The 21,712-nt window shown below is 41.3% G+C and overlaps 1 long non-coding RNA gene across 3 annotated transcripts; it reads left to right on the top strand.

Moving 5' to 3' along the window:
• The first annotated feature begins 1,934 nt into the window (after positions 1-1,934).
• Positions 1,935-21,011, top strand: LOC122024420. Of its 3 annotated transcripts, none has more exons than XR_006123423.1 (3): positions 1,935-2,556; positions 2,626-2,735; positions 20,970-21,011. It is a non-coding gene; the product is annotated as an uncharacterized LOC122024420 (long non-coding RNA). The 3 variants fall into 3 exon arrangements; XR_006123421.1 differs by lacking the exon at positions 20,970-21,011 and adding an exon at positions 3,019-3,076; XR_006123422.1 differs by lacking the exon at positions 20,970-21,011 and adding an exon at positions 3,019-3,076 and having other exon boundaries at positions 2,616-2,735.
• Positions 21,012-21,712: the final 701 nt, after the last annotated feature.

The following is a 21,712-nucleotide window of genomic DNA, read 5'->3' as shown; positions in this document are numbered from 1 at the left end:
CAACTCTAAAAGTCACCAAAATTGGATTTCTCCTCTATCAACTCACGGATGGAGGAGTTTCGCTGTCATAACAGGATGGCCAAAACTATGGTTCACCGACGAACAGTGCTAGCCGAAGCTATAAAGGACCAGTCAAACATCAAAACTCCTCATCCCAATACACAAAATGGAAAACTGATCTCTGTTAATCAAATTTTATTCATAACTTACCTTAATTCGAATCTACAGCTTTCTCTTGGATAAAATCTATTTGTTGTTATGGTAACAAGCCATTGCATCGGAGCGGCAATAGCACTAGGGCTCCAACTCGAAGGAAGTAGGGAAAAGAGGTGGGATCGACTGTGGTTACTATGGTGTCAAGCTGAGATAGAGAAGGGGCGGTGATGCAACACCGTGGAGCAGGCCATGAGGGAAACACATCCGGCTGCTGTGGATGCATGGCCGATTGAAGTTGGATGGGGACCGACAATGCCTCATGCTGATAGCAACCAATGCTGGTGATCGGAGGCGTCGATGTTAGAGTATATACTAAAAGTCTAGCTTTTTGTAAATATTTTATTTTGAAATAAAGAATCACATTGGTCAAATGTCTACATTTATATGCTAAGTGTAGTTGTTCAATTAATTTATATTGTAAATAACATGGTGTGTGGTGTCATACACAGAAGATCATGTTATCAGTTCCTTATAAGTTATAAAAAGTAGCTCACGACTAAGATGGATAGGAAAAAACCATTGAAATTGTAATGCCCGCCCCTCCTGCTAGGGGTAGGGGTTACTTACAAACATACATGAATGCATATTAATTTATTCTTAAGCAACAGAAGTATTAATTTTTATATTCTTTTGTGTTTTTAATTTACTTTTCTTTTAAACACCAATAACTAATTATCTAAACAATTATAATCATATGAGCATGTTAAGCATAATTTTAAATTTAAAAAGTCATGATATCAATTTCCAACATAAGCATGAATAAATATCAAGTAATCATGCAAAACATTAACATAAGGTAGGCATAGTTCATATCAAGCATAGATTAACATAAGCAGGTCTTTTCCTTAGCCGAGCCACCACAACACACATCTCTGGCCTTTTCTGCTACTCCCTTAGTTTATCCATCCTTTACCTTTATCTGCGGTACAAGGAAAGTAAGCTATAAGCACACAGGCTTAGTAAGATCCTTTCCTACTCACAAAAACCCGTGTATCATAGCATAATCACATAAGCATATAGCATGGAGACATAATCATCTAAAACATCATATCATGTAGAAGAGCATCATATCATATCATATCATAAAAGAGCATCATGTCATATCATATCATATCATATAAGAATATTATGTCATATCATATCATATCATATAAGAGCGTCATGTCATATCATATCATATCATAAAAGTATATGCAAGATGTCTTTCAAAACATGCGTCATGTCATGTACAAGATGTCTTTTAAAATAAATATCATATAATACTTAAATATAATCTCAAAATGAGGGTCCGGTTATGTGTAACACCCATAGGATCTCTAATAATTCATGTAGATTTATGCATGATTACTATAGATTTATGCATGATTAAAATGGGCCTTAATAATTCAAATAGATTTATACATGATATAGTATGGGCCTTATGTGGATTTTCAAAAATATAAAAGAAAAAGAACCAAAAAGAGGCATGAACAAGGATTGAACCTTGGACCTCTTGGTAAGTGGTTCCATGTAAAATACCGGAAAATAGGCGAATCTTAATAAGGGAATTTTCCGAAATTTTTGGAAATTTTTTGAGAATTTTTTGGAGCTCGTATGGACGAGTTAACAGGGATAAAAACGGAGCCCGGAAAAACTATTTTAATGAGGAAAAGTTTTATTTCCTTTTCCTTTTTCTTTTCTTTTTCTCTTATTTCTTTCCCCGACGCCGTTTCTGTTCTTCTCCCTCGCGCACCCCAGCCCTCTTCTCCCCGACGCCGCCTTGCTCTTTTCTTCTCTTTGCCCTAACCGCCGGCTGTAGCGGTTCCTCCTTTCATCTTCTCCTCTTCTCGGTGAAGCCGAGCCTGCCCTCCCGATGCCACCGCATGCCCTAGCCTCTCCTCCCTCACGCGCGCCACTGCCGTTCCGACGCTGAGACGCCGCCGGCCACATGAACTCCACTCGCCTGAGCCCTAGCCGGTGCCACCACAGTCCTCTTCCTCTACAGATTTGGTGTCTCGGTGCCCTAGCGTTGGCCCGCCGCCGAGCCTTGGTCGCCTCACAGCCACTCTTCATCGCCGCGCACGATCCGTTGGCCGCCATTGAGTCCTGCCGAAGCCGCTACCCTCACCGGACAGGAGCAGCGCTGCCGCCGGCCTTCCTCAGCCTTAGTTCTTCGGCCGACTCCTCCTCCTTTCCGAGCCACACCGTGCCCTAGATTTGGGCCACAGCCGACACCCATACAGCACTGTGATTGCTTCCCGAGCAGTGTTCGATCTCTCCGGTGATCACTTTTGTTACTGTCCCTGCTGTTCCCTAACGCCGGCAGAGAGAAAACCAGAGGAAGAACTTGGCTTCGTGCAGGTAAGGCATATTTGGGTATTAGATTTTTGACTGGGATGTTGACACATAGGGAGAAGTAGTTCTTTGCAGTGTAGGCAACATAACTGTGGCAACGGTTTCACCTCGCTTCGGATAGGATTATTGGCAGCAACTTCGTCTACTGTGCTGCAACAGCGAATCTTCTCCAGCTGTGATTTGAGGTGAAAATGTGTTTTATGTATGAATTGATACGTACCTAATTTGGTTATAGGATGATACATTGAGGGCGGATCCTTGTTACAGATTGAGTTGGTTTTAAATGAATCTAATGGAACGGTTAGGGTTAAGACCATTAACCTTAGTCAATGGTTAGAATTAATTTTGGGTAGGCAATTGGTTATGTTAATTAGGGTTTTCCCTGATATTAGTTTCGTGGATTTTATTAAGCTATTCAAATTCATTTGAATTGTGACTAAATAAAATATATCTATATGTTCGACACAGGACTTTGATTCGGGACGGTATCTCGACGAGTATCTTGATTATCGGATTAGACCACTTTATTGGAGGCGGATACTTTGACTTATGTCTTTGATATGCATAATAATATGTTTAACATATAGCAGTGATTGTGTAATCATTTTGTTTCGGTTGGTCACTACATGATAGTTACATGATTGCTTGTTTATTTATTCTGCACTACATATTATTTACCTGATCATATATGCTTTAGGTAGTGACCTAACCACATGCTATGTTATCTTCTGGATCTAGGGTTTATTTGATGCCCTATCTGATTTATGTACCTTCTATCTGATACATCTTCCAGTGGTACACACTTTGTATTATTTATATGGTCATTACTATGTTATTCATGAGATTGCCATGCTTAGTGTCATGCATCATGATTGCATGCTGTGCGATTGTCGGCTCCACTATGGTTGAGCCCATCACCGTCACGATCGCACACCACCACCGCCCGTGGGTTAGTGGTATATCGGTAGGTGTGTAGCGGTTCTTTATTTAGCTCCGTTAGTGCAGTGACTCGGCGATTCCGCTCTGTTTGGCTGGCATTTAGTGTAGTAATGGCCGTAGATGGTGGACTGTTTGGCTCCGTTGGTCGACTCATGGCGTGGTAGCCGGCAGAGATATCCTCCCGTCGTTGTGTCTGGAGATGAGGCGTTGAACTCCCATTTATGATTTGGGATCGGAGGGCGAGTACTCAAAGATCTCGTCTACTCCGCTCATCGAGGCGATGATATCGAGTGCGGTCACCATCATTTATTGCATTTATTGTTTATGATTCTGCGTTTACTTGCTGCGTTTATATGGATCGTATGATTGACGCATCTGAGATTATGACTTCCCGACGACCTGTACCTTTGTACTTTGATTCGGTTAGTACGCTTATCTCCGATTTCGTTTGATTGCATTTATCCTTCTCGTATTCAGACCGTATACGCATGATTAGTGTTGTCTGTTATTTGTTTTATTATGCATATCAGTTGTACCTGCTGAGTGTTGGACTCACCCCGTTTCCATTGTTGATATATTTTCAGGTTAAGGCTGTCAGGAGCAGTTCCAGTCGCTGGTCCCCACAGCACGTAGTGCTAGTCCATCTGCTGGTCTTTGAGTTGTTATTTTATTTTAGCTTTTCTCTATCAGACTTTGTTTTAGTCTTGTTTTGGATTTTACATATGGATATTGTTTGAAATCCTTCCGTTTGATGGACTTTTGGTATGATTTGGATTTTATTCTATTACATGCTTGTCTGGACGGCAGAAGAGGTGAGTTCGTTGGATTTGAGCTTTACGAGTGTAGTTGAGTAGGGTGGATTTCGAGTCAGAGTATTATTGTTTGTGATTGCTATTATTAACTGCGTGGTTGTGACAGCCAGAGGCTGAATATCTATATAAACTGCGTGGTGATTGTTTTTATTTATTGTTATAATTCCAGTCGCCTGTGGTTTCAGATTGTCCGCCGTACAGGGGAGATGCTGCCGAAATTTCTTCGGACAGGGACTCCTCTGGGGCGTGACAATTTAGTGGTATCAGAGCGAGCTTACGATACTTGCTATGTGTTGGATTTTTGAGATTTATCTGATACCAATTTATTGGTATCAGAGCAGGGTGTGATACCTGCTTTTAGTATTTTGGACATTTTTATACTAGCCCTAGTTGCGAGACATATTGGTCTAGGCAGTTATTTTGGGTTGCACGGATTTTTCCGTTTCGATTATGTTATGGACTTCCGTTTTGGATTTATATGGATTTCCGGTGTTTGTTCTTTCTCGTACGGAATTCCGAGGTCATTTTGGGGACTGGACAGCGACGGAACATCTCCAGACAGCAATTAGGTATTATGTCATTTTGGTAATTGTTTATACCTGTAGTAATATCTGTGATATAATTTAACAGATATGAAACAACCATTTTCTATGATGGAACATGATTCTGAGTATATGGAATATGAAAATAGGGTTCGCGCTCATTCTGACAACCCTGATTCAAGGCATGAGGGAGCTCGTTATAGAGATTTTGGAATAGGTGGGTTCTATGGACGCGATTATTATGGTCCAAATTACAATGATGGCACGTATCCATCATATGGCGGTGCACACTTTGGGCGTGGCTACTATTATTGACTTGCAATGTTGTTAATTTGCGGATGATGAATTGAATGCGGCAAGGATATGGGTAGAAGCTGACAATGTTAGTTTATTGTCTTCTTAGTAGTTATAATCTATATAAACTATCTATTTTGGTCGTGGGCTAGACATTTAGCACCGTTTCTTTGTTTATTCCTTTTGTGAGACTGTTTAGTAGATTTGTTATTATACATTAATCTATGGAGAGTCTTGTGATTGAATTTGATCATGGAAGCTTTATGTTTGCAACTGAATCAGCTTTTAGAACAAGTGATGTATTACCAATGATTGAGATGAAGCATGAACATAAAACCATACTTTAGATGCACAATTTGCAGTTAGTCATGTGGTCAAATTCATGTTCAACTTTTGCTGGTTTGGTGTTCCATATTGCTTATCCACCTATATTTAGCAAAGCACCCAACAAATATACATTAATCACACTTTTAGTATAAATTTTATTGTTTTTGTACTACTTCATAGTGTCACAATGGAATATCATGTCTGTGCGTCATTGAAATTCAGTTTATTTGCTTCTTGTTGTTGTGTTAGGGAGATCAGTAATGTACCAATATATATATATATTTTTTAAAACCATGGAATGAAAGGGTGCTTGAACAATATCACATGTATGTAACTTAAAAACCAATTGCCCGAGGCTTAAAGTTTAATTGGTCAAGTTGCCTATCCAAAAGCTACTTAGGAATGTGATGTTTGCAATTAGTTATTTAATCAACTTTAACCATGCTTATCCTCATAATAGTGGGTAACATGAGTGTGTTGCTTAGTTACTACTCTTAAATGAGGAACCCTTAAGGAGTAGTAATGTTAGCACGGAAAAGGATGTAAACTAGTCCATGGCAACAGCTAGGATATAGTAGATTATTTATAACAAATCTAGACTTATTTCTCTCTTTTATAGATAAAGAGAGAATGATGTGATGTAGTAAGTCTATTTGAATTGAGTATATAATGCTAGTTGAGATAGTTAAATTGGTATGAAGATGCATTCTTTGAGAATAGTGTTCGTGCTTGTTATGTTGAGGATTGATAATGGTTATCAAAAGCATTTCCTGAGGGTTCGTTTTTTTTTAGTTGCTGCTATAGTAGCAAGAAGATATATGTTATTGTTGATGGCTTCTATAATGAGGAGAGGTAGCTTGGGTTGCAGTGCTCGAGTCACGGCTAAAAAGAACAAGTAGAAATTGCTATGGAGGGGTGAGTTGAATTATGGTAAGGTAGTGATCTCATATTGTTTGAGGGTACTGTAGTGTATGTAGGATAGTTTTGTGTTGGTGATTGTGAGACGTATTAAAATATACAACCAGAGGTGAGTTGAAATTGATGTTTTAGGTGTCGTGAGGGGATTAGTTCTAGATTGGTGAAACATTGTAGTTTAGTAGATAAATTTGTTCTTTCTGTCGTCTAATGCACTCCAATGTGGAAAAGAAGGATAGGATTGTGATATATTGCTACATCTTGATAGTACACTATGATAAGAATTGGTTGTTGGAAAATTATCAAGTATGAATGATGTTGAGGATGGTTTGAGATTGAAGATATTGTGAGATCAAATATTGTGATATGTTGATTTTTGATGATTTATTGGTGATATATTATTTGGTGCTTGATGTTGATAGTGATATGAGAAGTAGAATGTCTTGATATTTATGGAGTTGGTGATTTGTAGTTGATGATCATATTACAGACTTGTTGCCAGTGATCTCACTTTTGACTATGCTTGTAGTACGAACATTATGGGGCCATGGTATCATTATTTAGGTTTATCAGTGTCTTAGATATTTTTGGGACTCAATGATTTCTGGTATTCCTAGGGAATTTTGGAATAGTGATAATTGTCTTATTGATAATATTGTGATATATTTCTGATTCGAGGTGGATCACGAACAACATCTTCGCATTGTTCTGGAGATGTTTCGACGAGAATATCTGTGAGCGAAGTTCAGTGGTGCGTATTTTGATTGTCTTTTGTGGGATTTCTAGGGACACATTGTCTCTAACAGGGGCATATAAATGGACCTATAGAAGATAGGGGATGTTGCCAGAAGAAGTAGCCGAAGTCTATATAGGAGATCCGCAGTTTACTGGAATTAGCAGGATATTACCGACGTTTTGTTGAGGGTTTCTCGTATTGCTATGCCGTTGACACGCCTTACCAGGAAAGGCGTGAAGTTCATGTGGTCCGAGGATTGCGAGACCAGCTTTCAGGAGCTGAAGCGGAGATTAGTGTCGGCCCCAGTTTTGGTTTTACCTTCTAGAGAGGACGGATTTGTACTCTACACCGAAGCGTCACTTCAGGGTTTGGGCGCTGTTCTGATGCAGCACGGCAGAGTGGTCTCTTATGCTTCTCGTCAGCTGAAGGAGCATGAGAAGAACTTCCCAGTTCATGACCTGGAGTTAGCCGCCATCATATATGCTTTGAAGATTTGGCGTAATCATCTGTACGACATTACATTTGAGATTCTCACTAATCATAAGAGTCTCAAATACATTTTTACCCAGAAAGAACTTAATCTCCGACAAAGGAGGTGGATGGAGTTCCTGAAGGACTACGATTGTACCATTAGCTACCACCCGGGGAAAGCTAATGTGGTTGCCGATGCACTTAGCAGGAAGTCCAGAGGGACTTTGGCTTGCCACCGTACTTCAGTCACGGACTTGATTCAGAGTTTTTCTGAGTTAGACCTTGAGGAGCAGGGATCTACAGAGCAGGGTATTCTTGTTACTATGGTTGCTCAGTCGTTGATCAGGACGAGGATACGAGAGCCCTAGGCTGTTGATAAGTATTTGTAGTTTATTTGCAGGTAGATAGCTTCCGGGCAGCAGACCGAGTTCACACGAGACGAGGAGGGTATTAAATACTTCCGAGACAGATTATGCGTACCTCAGTCTCATCCGGTCTTACACGAACTACTTTAGGAAGCTCACCGCTCTCGATTTGCGATCCACCTAGGCGGGACTCGTATGTATCGAGACATGAGGTGTTCTTATTGGTGGAACGGTATGAAGAAAGACATCGAGGATTTTGTAGCTAGATGTCTTATCTGTCAGCAGGTGAAGGCTGAGCACCAGAGACTTGCCGGATTACTTTAGCGGATTCCTATTCCTGAGTGGAAGTGGGATCACATTACCATGGACTTTGTGGTGGGATTGCCGAGGACACGACGAGGCCATGACAGGGCCATACCCGGATCAAGGTCTCCTCAGAAAAGAGTGAATCGAGTCTTCATCGACTCAGCCAATGCTGGAATCCTAGCTCGTGCTACGACAATATAGTGAGTTGTGTCGGGACGGCTGCAGGAACTGGCGGAACCACTGGAACTGGTGCTACAAGTGGTACCGCGGAATAAACCGGAGGAGGTACTCCCGGTGCTGCAGAATAAACTGGAGCATAAGCCGTCGGTGGTACTATAGGGTGAACAAAAGTGGCTGCAGCTGGAGGTACAGTAGGTAATGGTACCGGATGTGGAGCAGCTGCTGCTACAATAGGTATTGGGGGCACAGGTGCCACTGGTGTCGGGTACACTGTAGGTCCAGGTGGCGGTGGTACTGAATGCGCTGTAGGCTGCGCTGGAGTAGATATCGGAAACGCCAATGGTACCTCTGATGATACCGGAACTACAGTAGGGATAGGTACACTCGGCGTAACCGAGGTAGGTACCTCTATAGGAGCCGTCGGGGTCTGAGAGCCTGTCGCGCCCGCAGTATGCTGAGTCTGTCCCTGACTGACAGACTCATCTACAGTAGGCATCTCTGGCATATCCAGAGATCCCGTGGTCCTCGCACGTGGTCGTCCAGCACCACGTCTCGCCGCAATACGCGTAGACCTCCTCATATATGTTAAGTTATATTACAGATATTACTACCAGTATAATAATCATAAAATAAACATCATACCTATTTGCCGTCTGGAGATGTTCCGTCGCTGTCCAGTCCCCAATTTAACCTCAAAATTCCGAACGAGAAAATCGCCGGAAATCCATATAAATCCGAAACGGAAATCCAAAACATATCCATAACGAAAATCCGAAAATGCCCAGTTTGACTCGCGAACTTGGCTCTGATACCAAATAAATTGTCACGCCCCGGAGGAGTCCCTGTCCGAAGAAATTTTGGCAGCATCTCCCCTGTACGGCGGACAATCTAAAACTTTCTACAAACACTATATACCTCAGCCACATGTGGCTGGAATAATAACAATAAATAAATCATCACCACGCAGTTAATATGACAAGTAAACAGCATAATAATACCCTGACTCGAAATCAACCCTACTCAACTACACTCGTAAAGCTCAAATCCGACAATAAGATCAACTTACCTCTTCTGCCGTCTAGGCAGGCATGTAGTAGAACAAATCTAACAAAAATCCATCAACAAGGACAATACAAACAATATCCAGGTATCAAACAAAACCAAGTGTAAACATGGCCAAATAAGAAGCAAAACAAAACCAAAAGATCCATAAGTCTTCGGGGTCTTCAGGGGACCAGCAACTAGAACTCTCTCCTAACAGCATCATCCTGAAATATAACAACAATGGAGGCGGGGTGAGTCCAACACTCAGCAGGTACAACTGATATACAAAGTAAGGAAATAACACCTAGCACTAATCATGCGTACAGTCTCCTAATGTAATAAAGGTAAATGCATACTGAAGTAAACAGGAGAATACTGAAGTAAACAGGAGAATACTGTACTAACCAGGACCTGAGTATAAGGTCAAACAGTCCGAGTGATAGGGAAATCCTGTATGCATGTCAAACATAGGTATCCAAACAATATGCAGCATATAAATGCAGCAAACACAAACACAAGAAATAATGCATCATGCATATGATGCCAATGATGCGTCCTCGTCACCCCTGACGCCAGTCGATCATCTCACACAATAGTGAGGCCGAGTGGGTAGGGTTGTGACAACCGTGCACTCTGTCGTCACTACTCCTGATGAGTGACCGAGTGGACGGGATGCTGTCGGAGTACACCTATCTGTTGGGGATCGGACGGCCGGCTTGAAGGGGGGGTTGGATAGACGGCGCCACCAAATCGTTGCTTCCTACGTATTCGTTAGCACAGCGGAATACAAAGAATACAAATACGAATACTAAAGCTAATCTAAAGACAAGGAAAGAACAAGCAAACCAATGACACGTTCGTTTAACGTGGTTCGGAGATTAGGGCTCCTACTCCACGGCTTGTCCTTGAGGTGGACGATCCCGATCCTTCGGTGGATTACTCCCCGGTAAACTCCGGCTAGCTCACGTAGCTCCTTGTGGGTGGAGAAACCTCACCACAACCCTCACAAGAACTCTTTTGACGCTAGGGCACAAGTAGACTACTAATAGAGATTAACCACCTCTATTTCGTCAACTCAAACCAAGCTCCCAAGCTTTGGTTTTATAGGCCACGGGTTGGAAAACCCGCCTACCGATCATTGCTAAAACATGCGATCGGCGCCCTCTGTGGAAATTCGCTATCCCAACGGCTCGATTCCACGATACGACGATGCCGATCGGCGCGATCGCACTACCGATCGGCGCCAAAACATCGGCGCAACGATCTTGCTGATGGCGCACAAGATCGCTACGATGGCGCTCTGATCGCTACATAAAACCCTAAAACTAGGATTTTACTCCGAGTACAATCTCTCGTGCACTCGTACCCTCACCCTTATGACTCACTTGATTCTTCTTTGCAGCCTTGACCTTTGCCTTCAAGCCTACTTCCTTTGGCTCTCGTCCCTCGGATGCATTCAAGCCCGCGGCTCATCCTTCTCGTATGCCTCGAAGTCGCTTCCCTCGGCCCTTGTCCTCGCTGCCTTGTCCACGGTCCCTCGGATGCTCCATCCTTCACCGGACCCGAAGCCATCAACCTGAGTCATATGTGTATCCTGCAAACCTGCACAACTCAAATACACATATCAAATACAAGGGTGAACCTAACTTAAACCCTTTGCCCAAACACCAAAACACATGGTCCCACGGACCATTGGGATTGCTCCAACAATCTCCCCTTTTGGTGTTTGGCAATACGTTTAAGTTAGGGAAAACATATAGCAAATAAACATGCTAAAACAAATGGACTTACGTTGCCAAGGCTACACACTTGGACTTACACCGCCGAATGGACTTACGTTGCCAAGGCTACACACTTGGACTTACACTGCCGAATGGACTTACGATGCCAAGGCTACACACTTGGACTTACAACGCCGAATGGACTTACGTTGCCAAAGCTACACACTTGGCAACCGCCGAAACAATGCATAGGGCTTTTTAAGAACCTATCCCAAGGCTCCCCCTACACCTAAGCTCCTATTGAGCTAGGATTTTCCACATAAGGCTTTTGAAGGACCTATCCCAAGGCTCCCCCTTTACCTAAGCTCTCCATTGAGCTAGGATTTTTACAACGGGCTTTTTAAGAACCTATCCCAAGGCTCCCCCTACACAAAGGTACTTTCAGGTTTTCCTAACTAAACCTTACTTCTCCCCCTTTGCCTAACATCCAAAAAGTTCTCCAACAATATCCCAATTATTGAAAACTTGTCATCCAAATGACCCTAAACTCATGTATGTATCACCCATGGATCGCATACATCTATATGAGCTGACCCGGTCAAAATCTAGTGCTGAAAACACTTTCAGACTGGTATCAGTCGACTGCAAGAAGTACCAGTCGACTACCCCCATGAAAACAAGCTTACAGAGACATTCTGTGCTCGTGAACAGTGTTACCAGTTGACTGGTAACTGTACCAGTTGACTAGTACACTATTCATGAAAAAATCAGCCTTTTCTGGCCAACTTCAGAAATGCGCCAGAAATTCCACAGACCTCCAAAAATTCCCAAATTTTGTGGAGAGGTCTATTAAATCAATATCTACTTGGGAAAAATATATATAAAAATATATCTATCACCAATCCCAAGATTGACACAAAATACAAAACTAGCTAAAAGTTCAATTGAACCTTGACCTAAAGTCCTAGTTTTGGCTTCCTCTTGATGTATTTGCCCATACCAACCCACAATGCATCCCTAGCATTGGTTTATATGGCATCTATACTTCCAAAACTAATTATCATGCAATATGACCCCAATTGTCATATTTCTTGCATGAAACATAAACCATGTGTGCCAATTCCCTAGGTTTGAGACTCAAGTCCGTCTCTAAACCACTTGGCACACTCCATGGCTCCTCTAGACCCCCAAGTAGAACCCACCTGAGATCCATTGGCCATGGGTCCCAAATTGACTCTTTGAGCTCCCCCTAGAGCTCTTAACCTTAGTCACCTCCCTAGGTGACTCATCCACAATGGCTAGGCCACATCGGTCCACCCCCGGTGAAACTTGGCCTACAAATCTAACTTTCTTAACCTTGGACACTTTGTCCTTGGTTAATTTCTCCTTACCATTAAATGGTTTTCCCTTGCCATTTATTGGCTTCTCCTTGCTATAGTCATATGCAACCCTAGCATAAGACTTTCCCTTAGCCTTGGAGACCTCTCCCTTGCCATGATCATTTGCCACCCTAGCACATGATCTCTCATTAGCCTTAGAGGAACTAGATCGGTATCCCAAGCCCGATCTATCATTGTTGGGTCTTTGGTTACCCAACATCATCCTTAATTCCTTAGATCCAATATTAAATCTCTTAAGGAATTGTTCCAACTTATCAAGCTTTCCCCTTAAAGCTTGATTCTCCTTCTCTAGGTTTCTAACCCTAGAGTTAATTTGTCCAAATTGGACATTCCTAGACCTACCCTTCCTAGGCATGTGTCTCCCCTTCTTGGGATTAATGCCTTGGGTCTCCCTAGGTCTATTGTTTCTAGATTTTTCATGCATAGATTTCCTAGGGTTTTGATCTACATTAACCCTATTCCTATCATGATATTTAAATCCAAAATTTTGCATGGGTATATAATGATTAACATTATTTTTCCTAACATGCATGGAAGAATTTAAATTTGACTTCAAATTTAAATTAGGGTTTACCTTACCCTTTACCTTTGGAGCTCCCCCTTGACATGAGCCTCCATTCTTCCTCCACTTCTTTTCCCACATCCTTAAATGCCCCAACCTTTTGAGCTCTCTCTTCCTTGGGCATTTGGTGTGGTAGTGCCCTATTTCACCACAAGTGAAGCATCTAATGTGCTTCTTCTCGTTCTTCTTCCTACAACTCAAATTAGATTCAAAATGAATTGAATTGAGTTTAGGAGTTACCTCTTTCTTACCCAAAGGACATCTACTCTTGTAGTGTCCCTTCTTATTACACCCGAAGCAAATTATGTGGTCCTTTGACTTCACTTCGGTGGAGGTGCTTGCTAGATTGACCACTTCCAAGACCTCTTCTTCTTCTTCACTTGCCTTGGAATTTTCTTCAATTCTTGAGGATGTAGATAATGCCTCATCTTCATTTTCCTCCTCCTCAACTTGAGCAATTAAACCCATCTCCTTGGGTTCTTCTTCTTTTGATGTTGAATTGCTCTCCACATCCGATTGGTCCTTCTTCTCCTCTTGGACCACTTCATCACTTTCTTCGGATTTTTCATCTTCTTGTGTAGGCAAAAATTCCTCCCATGGTAATTTCTTCACTTTGCTCCACAATTCATGGGCATTCTCATATTTACCTACACCACTTATCACATTAGGAGGCAATAAATCAATTAAAATTGCTATTACCTTTGAGTTTGCCTCCGATCGTGAGGTTTGCTCCTCCGTCCAATGTCGTGTTCGGAGCTTCTTTTCTTTCTTGTTCTTTGGGACTTTGAATGACTCCTTTACCACCATCATGGTGTCCCAATCCGTGTTGAAGAAGACTTCCATCTTCATCATCCAAAATGTGATGTCCACAAGGCTTCCTCCTTCAAACTTTGGAGGGACAATCAACCCGGCCATCTTCTTATGCGTTGCTCTTCTCGGTGGTTAGTCCGATGAAGTGCAACCTCGCTCTGATACCACTTGTTGGGGATCGGACGGCCGGCTTGAAGGGGGGGTTGGATAGACGGCGCCCCCAAATCGTTGCTTCCTACGTATTCGTTAGCACAGCGGAATACAAAGAATACAAATACGAATACTAAAGCTAATCTAAAGACAAGGAAAGAACAAGCAAACCAATGACACGTTCGTTTAACGTGGTTCGGAGATTAGGGCTCCTACTCCACGGCTTGTCCTTGAGGTGGACGATCCCGATCCTTCGGTGGATTACTCCCCGGCAAACTCCGGCTAGCTCACGTAGCTCCTTGTGGGTGGAGAAACCTCACCACAACCCTCACAAGAACTCTTTTGACGCTAGGGCACAAGTAGACTACTAATAGAGATTAACCACCTCTATTTCGTCAACTCAAACCAAGCTCCCAAGCTTTGGTTTTATAGGCCACGGGTTGGAAAACCCCGCCTACCAGTCGACTGCTAAAACATGCAGTCGACTGCCCTCTGTGGAAATTCGACCGTTACATCCCAACGGCTCGATTCCACACATTCTGTTCGCTGCCAGTCGACTGCACCAGTCGACTGCTAAAACATGCAGTCGACTGCTACAGTACTGCTACAGTAGCGCTACAGTAGCGCTACAATACTGCTACAGTAAAACCCTAAAAACTAATATTTTACTCCGAGTACAATCTCTCGTGCACTCGTACCCTCACCCTTATGACTCACTTGATTCTTCCTTTGCAGCTTTGACCTTTTGCCTTCAAGCCTACTTCCTTTGGCTCTCGTCCCTCGGATGCATTCAAGCCCGCGGCTCGTACCCAATGCCATCCTTCGCGTATGCCTCGAAGTCGCTTCCCTCGGCCCTTGTCCTCGCTGCCTTGTCCACGGTCCCTCGGATGCTCCATCCTTCACCGGACCCGAAGCCATCAACCTGAGTCATATGTGTATCCTGCAAACCTGCACAACTCAAATACACATATCAAATACAAGGGTGAACCTAACTTAAACCCTTTGCCCAAACACCAAAACACATGGTCCCGCGGACCATTGGGATTGCTCCAACACTATCCTCCTACCCCAAATCATAAATGGGGGAGCGCAATGCTCTCAACTCCCGGTACACGATGACGGGGAGGAATCCCTGCCGGCTAACACGTTGTGTCACACTACCCATGAGCGGACCAACGGTGCCTAACAGAGTCCCTGCTGCACACACTCTGCCTGAATCGACCACTAACCCATGAGTGGTGTTGTGTGCAGATCCATGTAACTGGCGATGTGCTCAACAATAATGGAGCGAATTATCGTACAACATGCAATCATGCAAATAGTGCATGAAACTAACCACAAGATATCCTGACCTAATCCATATACATATATAAATGCATCATAGGTCAACGAATCAAATCAAATCAAAGGTACACAAGGTATAAAACCTAGGTCCTGAACATGGTGAAGCATGGTATATCACTACCCTATAAGCATGTATCAACAGGTAAGGAATACATGAGATGCAAATCAAGCAATCAATCAATCATGTAACAATTTTCAGGTAGTGATTAACCGGAACAAATAAGAACATAATTAATGCAATTTGTTAAATTCACTACTATGTATATCAAATGACATAAGTCAAAAGTACCCGCCTCCGATAAAATGATCCAAATCTAACTCTGAGATACTCGTCTCGCGTCAAAGTCCTGTGATAAATCGTATAATTTAGCTAATTTTTATTATAAACAAAATAGCTAAACTAAATCCTAATCCGATTAGGAAGCTAGAGTATCCATTCCATTTAAATCTAAGTCTATACTTAAATCAATTCTAGTGGCAATTCAGTCTTCAACTTACCACCAGATAACCCAACCATAAATAAACAACTAACCAAAATATTCAATTTAATCCTTGATCTACAACTAAACACAGTTAATCCACTAAACTCCCAATCCTACTTAAATCAATGACTTCACCTAAATTAGCACCTCTTGTTAACATTAACGAATTCCAGATTCACATAACCCATCAACACATGATCCATTATATAACTACCACACGTAGCTAAATTCCTACAACATACCTTGAAGTCACAGCCCTGTTGATTGCTGGAACAGGAGTGCTACTAGTTGAAATTTCTGCCGTAACCAAAAAAACCACAGCAAGTCCTCCCTATTCCCTTTACCTCTAAGATCACCACTCTGCTGTAAAGAAGAGAGCGGCACCGGCAGTGGTGAACTAGGGCACAGCAGCAACACAGAGAGAAGAAATCCACCAACTGGTCCAAGCAAGGTCAAGAACTGAGATTATGAACACAGATCAAGCCATAACCCAAATTCCACACCACACAACTTACCTCCAAAACCAACTAAGGCTCGACTGTAACTGATGGCCGGCGACATTGAAGATGTACTGGTGCGGTCGGCGGCGCTGTGCCGAGATGTGGCAGAGAGGGAAAAGCTATAACTTAAATCCTCCTTGCTCCAGGCCGGAAACAACCCGAGCAGAACCGTGCCGGCGAAGAACCTAGGGCACAGTGAGAATCAGAGAGGCGTCGGCTAGGGCACAAGGGTGAGGATCGGCGCCGGCAGAGGAAAACGGTGGCCGACACAGAGAAGCAGTCGAGAGGAGTCAGTGGCGTTGGCAGAGATGCTAGGGCACCAGGGTGTGAGGCACTGCTCCGTGCGTCGCCGGCGGTTGCACTAGGTCGGTGGCGGCGAAGCAATCTCGGCGGCGGCACAACCCAATTAGGGCACGACGTCGCTGTGGTGGCGGCAGAGGAGAGGAGAAGAGGAGAAAGCTTCGGGTGTGCGGCTCGGGAGGAAGAAAATGAAGGAGAAGGTAGAGGAAACCGCCGTGCGGTTAGGGCTCAATCGGCGCAAGGGGAAGGTCGCGTGAGGGAGCTCGGGTGAGGCACGGGGCGAAGAAGAGGAATAAATCAAAATAAAATAAATTAAAAGAAAAAGGGAATGAGTTAAAGAAAATAAACATTTCCTCTTTAAAATAGGGTAGCCCAAATAGGCCTTCCCGAGGTCCTGTTTTTATCCCCGTAAACTAATTCATACGAGCTCCGAAAAATTTCCAAAAAATTTCTAAAAATTTTGAAAAATTCCCTTATTATTATTCGCCTACTTTCGATATTTTATAGAATAAGTTTACTTTGCCTGTGCCTGTCTATTAGATCAATGAATTTCATTGACCTTATCATTGAGTTTCTAAATAATCAGTCACAAACATTCTTAAAAGATACTTGTGGCAATAAGAAATCAACTAAACCTGCGGAAAATCAATCTAAACATTGATTTAGGATGCAGACTTGCTGAGTTATAGGCAGGATTGACAAAATGACAAGAACTTGTCTAGGAAAATGTTGAAAACAGACAAGGAATTTGAAAACATTGATATATGCTTTGTTCTTGGAAAAATGTCTTTTTTCCCGGAGGCAAAGTTTAATAGACAAAACAAAAACAAAATTATAAGGACACCACGACAATACCTATAACTAAATTCACAAAATGTTAATCAGCAAACCTCGTCAAGTCTTACGCAATGTAACACCCATGGAGTACTTAGCAAGATTTTAAATATATTTTTATCATGAATAAAAATAATAGGCTTATGTGTAAAATTGCAAAAAAAAAAAAATAATAAAATAAAATGGAACCAAAAAGAGATGACCAAGGCTTGAACCTTGGATCTCTTACTAGATATATGTATGTGTTAACCAAGAGACCAAGAGAAATTATTGTTAAAGAAAGAAGTGACAATATAGTTAAGAATAAGAAAAGAGTTATTTTTTTTCATTGAGAAGGAGAAGTTGTTAGAGTTGCCTTCTCTCTCTCAAAAGAAAAGAGGATTCTTGCTTCCTCTTTTCATTAAGGAGAAGTAAAAGAAAGGAGAAGGAAAAGTACATTTTCCCTTCCTTCTCTCATGAAGAATAAAAGAGGAAATTAAAGAAGAGATTTCATTTTCTCCTCTTCCTCCTCCCTCCTTCTCCTCACCGTGACCAAACCCTCTCCCCACCTCCATTGCCGAAATCCAAAAACAAAGGAGGACTCCTCTTTAGGAAGGCTCCACAAACAAGATTACTCTCTAAGGAAATCAACCACAAGGATGTAAGTATTCCCTCACCTGTGGTACAAGTCGCTTACGACATTTCGAAAGATTTGAACTCTTGAAATTAAAAATAAAAAGAGAAGAAACCATGCTCATGAATCTTATTAGGTTATGATATGAATTTAGTTAGAAAAAAAATTATGTGTATTATGTTTTAAGCTTGATCTTCTTATGAATATGTTTATTGACCTTCTCTTTTCTTTTATAAGTTTCGGTCATGATGAAATTGTAGGGTTCATGAAGCTTAAAACTTAATTTAACATGCTCATGGACTTATTTATGATGTGTTATGAAATTAGCTAGAGATTCATGTTTATATGTTGTCTAGAAGTCATTTTCTTGCTTGAGGAAGTTTCGGCCATGATGAAATTGTAGGGTTCATGAAGCTTAAAACTAAATTTAACATGCTCATGGATTTATTTATGATGTGTTATGAATTTAGCTAGGGATTCATGTTTATATGTTGTTTAAAAGTTTAACTCTTGCTTGAGAAAGTTTCGGCCACAATGGAAATTTTAGGGTTCATGAAGCTCCAAAACCTAAGTTAGTATGCTCATAGATCTCCATATGATATGTTATGAAATTAGTTAGAGATTTATGTTTACATGTTGCTTATAAGTTTACTTCTTAGTTTATGAAGTTTTGGCCATGATAGAGTTTTAGGGTTTCATAAAGCTCCAAACCTAATTTAGCATGTTCATACGCTTCCTTGTGATATGTTATCAAATTGGCTAGGTATTCATGTTCAAAGGTTGCTTAGAAGTCTACTTCTTGTTGTATGATGTTTCGGCCATGATAAATTTTTATGGTTCAAGAAGCTCAAAAACCTAAGTTAGTATGCTCATAGACTTTTTATGATATGTTGTAAAATGTGCTAGAAACTCATGCTTATATGTTGCTTAGAAGTTCATTTCCTACTTGATGAAGTTTCGGCCATGATGAATTCTTAGGGTTCATGAAGCTCCAAACTCAATTTAGTATGCTCATAGACTTCTTTATGATATATGATGGAATTAGCTAGGTGTTCATGTTACATGTTACTTAGAAGTTTATATTCTTGACTTATGAAGTTTCGGTCATGATAAGGTTTTAGGGTTTCATAAAGCTCAAAACCTAATCTAGCATGCTCATAGGACTTCTTTATGATATGTTATCAAATTGGCTAAGTATTTATGTTCATATGTTGCTTAGAAGTTTACTTCTTGTTATATGATGTTTCGGCTATAATGAGGTTTTAGGGTTCATGAGACTCAAAACCTAATTTAATATGTTCATAGACTTCTTATGATATGTTATGAAATTTGCTAAGTATTCATGTGTATGTTTTTTAGAAGTTATCTTTTGTTATGAACTCTATAACCTAGGATTCAAGAAAGTTTAAACTTAAACTTAGCAAGCCATGAATTTTCTTTATGATATGACATGAAAGTAGTTGCTGTTTTATGCTCATATAGAACTTAGTTTCATGCACTTAAAGGTTCGGCCACAACCAAGTTAAAAGGCCTAGGAAGCTTAGAACCTACTACCTATGCTCATGATATTCTTTATAGTTTATGATATGAAATTAATCTAAGGTTCACATGCTTATATGTTGTTGTAACCTAAAACTAAGCATGGTAACTTTCGGCCACCATATAAAACTAGGGTTAGAGACCCAATCATGACTTTGCTAGGTGTCTCACATACTAGAATATGAACTAGGAGATGCTAGTAAATGTTTTCCATGTATGATTATGGTTGCCTACGATAAGTTATGTACTTAATTAAGGATGCTCATGAGTTATGCATGATGATGACCCTTATGATATGTTTTATGTTTAAGTATGCATGCTTTATGATAAGACCAGTAACATGTTGATTATGTATGTTATGAATTATGCATGATATGATTCTTATGATGACTATGTACTCAAGCATGTATGATTTCAAATATGTTGCATGCTCATTTATGTAAGCTTATGAACCAAGCATGATAATGGTTTTATATGATGGCCATGTGCCAAGAATGTATGCCTTATGATATGATAATAAAATGGCAAAGAGTTGCTTCCCTTAAGTTGGGATTAAGAGCACTCTTCATGTTAAGACAAGAGCATGACATCTATGATGATATGATATGACAGTTATGATGATATGATATGCATGACATGTACTTTACTTTGTATGGCTTGCACCAAGGGTGGACTCCATAAGCGCCCCTAGACCGACGAACTATGAACGGGTATAGTAAAAAGGGATGGGCTCCTTAGTACGCCCCTAGGCCGACGGACTATGAACGGGTCTAGATCCCTAGTAGGTTCGGGGCTAGCTACCCTGTCCTAGGGATTGCGCGTATTTATGTATTATGTGGTACTAGCCGAGCCCTCATGATGATGATATTATGTTTAAGTATTAAAAGATATGTTTAAAAACATCTTGCACTCGACATGACATATGTTTTAAAAGGACATGTTGCATAATACACCCATTCATATATGATATGGTCCTTCTATGTTTCATGTAATCTGATGATATATTATGCTTCTCATGACTCTTCTCATATGATTCCTTTATTTATGATATGTTAGAAACATGGTTTATAAGGATATGTCATAAACAGAAATTATGCTCACATTTCATATTGATAGATGATTATGTTTTCAATGATGATATGCTTATATGATTATGCTTGAGATACGGTTTTTGTGAGTAGGAAAGAATCTTACTGAGCTCATGTGCTCATAGCTTACTTCCTTGTACCACAGATAAAGGCAAGGGATGGATGACCTAAGGGAGCTGCAGGAGAGGCAAAAAGGTGTGTGTGTGGCAGTGGCTCGGCTGAGACAAATAAAACCTGCTATAATGTTTTGTTATGTTTGACATGAACCATTGTATTTATGTTACATTCCAGTATAACTTTATGACATTTCCGTTGCTTTATGTTATAAGAAAGAAATTTTAAATATGCATGTATCCTGGAATAGTTAAGTAAGTAAGTAGCCCCGTCCCTTGAGTAGCAGGGAGGACGGGCGTTACAAGCAATCCTACCACAAAATCCATAGTAATATGCTCCCATTGCCACTCTAGAATACGGATCCTCTGAAGTAATCTTGCAGGTCTCTGGTGCTCAGCCTTCACCTGCTGAAAAACAAGACATCTAGCTACAAACTCCATGATGTCTTTCTTCATACCGTTCCACCAATAGGAACGCCTCAAACCGACATACGGATTCCACTTGGTGGATAGCAAATCTAGAGCGATGAGCCTTCTGAAGTAACTCCTCCATGACTGGGTGAGACTGAGGCACACATAATCTGCCTCGGAAATAAATAATGCCCTCGTCATCTCGTGTAAACTCAGTCTGCTGCCCAGAAGCTATCTGGATGCCAATGAACTGTAAATGCTGATTTCCGGCCTAGGCCTCTCAAATCCTCATCCTGATGGATGACTGAGCAATCATGGTAACAAGAATACCCTGCTCTTTCTGTCCCTGCTCCTCAAGGCCCAA

The sequence above is a fragment of the Zingiber officinale genome, chromosome 9B (assembly GCF_018446385.1).
Source record: "Zingiber officinale cultivar Zhangliang chromosome 9B, Zo_v1.1, whole genome shotgun sequence".
NCBI classification, from domain to species: Eukaryota; Viridiplantae; Streptophyta; class Magnoliopsida; order Zingiberales; family Zingiberaceae; genus Zingiber; species Zingiber officinale.
The sequence above is the reverse complement of the archived record's forward strand: the minus strand, read 5'-3'. Positions and strand labels throughout refer to the sequence as shown.